The sequence below is a fragment of the Apium graveolens genome, chromosome 4 (assembly GCF_009905375.1).
Source record: "Apium graveolens cultivar Ventura chromosome 4, ASM990537v1, whole genome shotgun sequence".
NCBI lineage: Eukaryota > Viridiplantae > Streptophyta > Magnoliopsida > Apiales > Apiaceae > Apium > Apium graveolens.
In genome coordinates, this window is record NC_133650.1 from 101,100,387 (window position 1) to 101,105,082 (window position 4,696).

Here is a 4,696-nt window from a genome sequence, read left to right on the forward strand (position 1 = left end):
TATTTTAGACTGGCAGGAGAAAGAGCTTAGGTATAAGTCTGTGTCTTTAGTGCGAGTCTTCTGGAGGAATCCCAAGGTTGAAGAATCGACCTGGGAGTAAGATAGCGAAATGCGAACCAGGTATCCTTACTTGTTTTACTAAGCTGATACCGAGGACAGAATCCTGTTAAGGGGGGAAGGATGTAATATCCGGGAAAATTATGTGAATATTTTATGAAAATTAAATAAATATTATGTGTTTACATGAATTTAAAATGATTATTATCATGTTATGACATGTTATAATTGTTATTTGTGGCTCCGCGAGGACCATAATTTTTTTTGATTGATTGTTATGTGTTTAAAATACATTTATATGACTCGATCTACAATCTTGATGAGTGTTTATCTGCTTTTTTATCGAGGTACTTGTTTTATTATGTTTTGTGTACGTTTGAATGTATTTTATGTTTTTTCGGGGTTTTCTGTTAATTTAGGAATTGTTTCGGTTTCTCAAAAATTAACGAACCGGGACCCCACCGGGACGTGAAAGCCCACAAAATTCATATTATATTTTTATAAAATCATACAAATTTCGAATATAAATTATTTTTACATTTTTGGATTATTCATAATTTTTGGGGAATTTTGACATAAATTTTATATTTAATTGCTTTTAAAATTATTCCCCATAATCATTATTTTTGGGCCTAATTATTTTAATTAAGAGATAAAAACACCTTAATTACTTTTGGGGTATTAATTTTCAGATAATATAAATAGCAGAATTATTTATTTTATTTCCATAATTATCCTAAATAATAAAAAATCACAAAATTGGATTTTGGGGGTGAGAGTTTGTTCTTCACAAATCCATTGATTCAAGGAGTTTGAGTAATCGGTTGCTTGTATTCTATATATCAAATCAAACCTCGTGAAAAGGCCATTATTTTGAAATCAAGATCATAGCCTAAGGTTAAGTATTTGTTAAAAATGAGTTCTTGGTTTAAATCAGTTTTAATTTTAATTTTCTGGACTCGATCCTGATTTTTTGTTTATTTGGTTGCTTATGTTAGATTGTAGGAGACTCAGGCATCGATTTGGTATAGGATTTGCATATGTTTGATTCGATATAGAATAAAGTCGATTTCGACCCTATTTTTTTATGAATTTGTGTTCTTGTTCTTGATTTTAGGATGTTAGGGATAATCTTAATCAACTCTACATGTTACCAACGTTATTTTGGTGCATAGATCGTTGGAATTGGTTGAGAAATGAGTTAATTCTCATTTTCGTCGAAAAAATGTCTGAAGCTTGCCGGATTTCTTCGTTTGACCGGATTTTCATTCGATATTGTAACAACTGGGAAATATTATGTAATTATTTTTGTTAGTGAATAATTATTATGTGATTTTTATGTGAATTTTGGTAAATTATTTGATGATGGATAATAATATTTGGATGTTTATTTCTGATAAAATTTAGATATTTTAATTTCTAATTATCCAGAATTAAATTTAGATAATTTTGGTATTTTTCTGGTAATTTTTGGATTATTGTATGATTTTATAAGAATTTATAGAATTAATAATGATTATTTTTACATAATTATAAAATTATTTTTAATCAGAAATCGTCCCACTCCAACCGTTTTTGCGTTTTTACAACCCGAAACTCTTCCGAAAACTCCTTCCTAACCTAATCTGATAATTTTGAACACTTTCCGTATTTTAACTTTCTCGATCTGGGGTACGGTTTGACCTGTACGAGTCCCGGCATAAAAATTTCGATACGCAAATCATTTTATTGATTGATAAAATTCGTATTCTCAAACGGCGAGATATTATTATCTCATTTTCGTGTAAAATGTTTTATAAGAGTCTCTGTTTTAATAATTACCCAAATCTGTTACTAAAACCGTATCGTCTTTATAGTTACTTAGCAGCTAAGTAACCTACTTTCGGATCCGATATATAAATGTAATTACTGAATTATTAAATAAATAAAATATGTGATGGTTCCGTCAACTATGTTTTGTTGTATTATTAATTGTTTGTGAATTGTTGGATGCGAAGATTAATTTTATAATTAATTATCGAGCTGTATGAATTTAATTCATTTTTAAAGTAATTTTATTGAATATTTATTCTTATAAATGCTAAATTTATTTTTAAATTTATTTTTATTGCTTTATGATTTTATTTATTATTTTTAGGAATTTATAAAATTTAGAAATCAATATTTTATTGATTATTTATCTCTAAATAATTTTCTGATCACATTTAATTGAAAAAAATCAGTATTTAATTCCAGAATGTTTTAAAAATCATGAAAATTTTATTTTAATAACTCTTGAATATTATGACAATTTTAAAATTATTTTGTGGAATTTTAAAATTATTTTGGGGATTTCCGGGATTAATTTCACCCGCATGTCGGTTCGTCTAATCGTTAAATACAGGTACTTGCGCGTTCCAAAGATGCTTTAAATAATTACAGAATTTTACCTATTACCGGTATTGATTATTTTGAGGTTTATGTACCATAATTTTGATTTGTTTCAACCCCAGAATGTACCGTTAACAATTAAAATGCGGGTCAGACAGTACATTAGTTACGGAATTATTCAATAAAATAATATAAGAAAAAAAGTGGACACAGGGTTTAAATCGGGTTCAACACGTTTTTCTTTTTCAGTCCATGTCTCTCTCTCTAATTCTCTCCTCAAATCTCTCTTCATCTCTCTTGTTCAATCTCTCCCGGCCTCTCCTTGTTCTCATTCTCTCCCTTTTAATTTCTCTCTCTTTTTTTTCTTAAACCTCTTGGTCTCTTCTTTTGTTGCCGTCGTTGTTTTCTCTGTTCCGGCGAGCATCGCCGCCTTATTCCGGTAAATTTTTCCGGCCGCCTCTCTCTTTTCGCAAACCATCATTTGTTCCGATTGTGGCTTTGATTATTGCTGCTATGCTGTATATGTATATCTCTGTGTGCATCGTGTGTGTTATCGTGTGTGTGTACGATCGTGTGTGTGTGTGTTGTGTGTGTTGTGTGTGTACTGGTACCACCAGATTCTGCTTTTTCCGGCCATGTTTTCTGGTTGTGTCCAGTTGTGTGATCTGTTGTTTTGTCGCGTGGGGCGCGTATCCTGTGTTGTGTGCTGGCTCGATTGTTTATTTTATTTTACTGATTAAATTTTATTTCTGCAGAAAAATAACTGATTAATATTTGTGAAATAAATTTACAAACGAAAACATGGAAACCCGATTATTAATTGAATAAAATTAGTTCGGTAAAAATTATTTGCGAAACGAAAAATACAAACGAAAACATAAAAGTATGGATAATAATAATAATAAATAATCGAAGTTATATTGATGTTTGGGATTGCAAATTGGATTGGATGTGATTGTTGATTGTGATTGACGTCGAATTGCTCGACGGGTAGGCCGATAAACAAAGGAGACGCTGCCCGATTTTCGGGAAATTAATTCCGAAAATACGGGAACGTAACATATAATTATCAGAGACGTCAAATAACCATATATAAATATATTATACGAATTTAATTATAATTGAGACAAAATAATTTATAAATAATCGATTACCCTGTTTTTCAAAATGACAAGTATACGTATTTTCCGAAAAATAAACACCGAACTGAGTTTTGAAGATGTCAACCATAATTGCTATGTGTATTTCAGTAATGCATATAAATATGAGTTGGGTTATGAAATCGTATGGGTAGAATAGGATAGTGGTGTTATGTTAAGCGAGAATATTATCTGAATTAGGGTATTCCAACCCTGTAGGTCCTAGTCGGAAGACCCGAGGCGTGATGTTGGACTAGGAATGATTTAGTAATTAATTATCAGACTCAACAAGATTCCAATCGAAGGACACGAAGGATAGGGTTGTATCCAAAACGGAATAGTAGTTTGACGATAAAGATAAACGTTCAAGGCTATCCAAAAGTCAACTGATAATAGTGGTTAAAGCTTCTCGAGGCAAGTATTCCTGATTTTTCTTTTAAAATACTGCAATTATTTCTTCGTTCCTATTCTAAGTTCAGAATAATTAAATGTTTTATATTTCACTGCAATTACTGGTATTATGCATGTTCTTTTCATTATTGTTCCTATAATTCGGTTGCTCTCTTGAGCAAATACCCAGTCTTTCGGGTTATTTGCGAACCCTGAATTGGGATGCTTTGAATTCAAAATGATTTGACATCAAAATACTCAATGGGCTGGATAATGATGATGTGTGGGATTAAGTTTTACTTAATCCTAAGGACCGGGACATGACCGGTGCCTTGAGATGGGCAGTAGTGCCTGGGGACCCGACTGGATCTATACAGGTAGGTATAGATCTGCACTGTATCCTGACTGATCAGCAGGATATAGATGCGAACTAGTGTCCAGTCTAATTTATTGTTGATCGCCATTAACAATATTCTTTCTCAAAAAAGTTTTATGATTCCAAAACCGGATAAAACCCTGATTCAGGAGATGAATCTGGGAATCCCTTGTCACTTTTGGATTTATAGGTAGAGGCTGGTGACATCCAACGTTTATTCGCTCAACTCACTCAAATAAATAGAATTGTTTAAAATTGTTAAAGATTTTGTCCGGAAATTTTCCTTTGGTATTAATGTTTGAAACTCAAAATATATACTTGCTGGGCATTTTTGGCTCACTCTTGCTTTGTAAATTCTTATTTC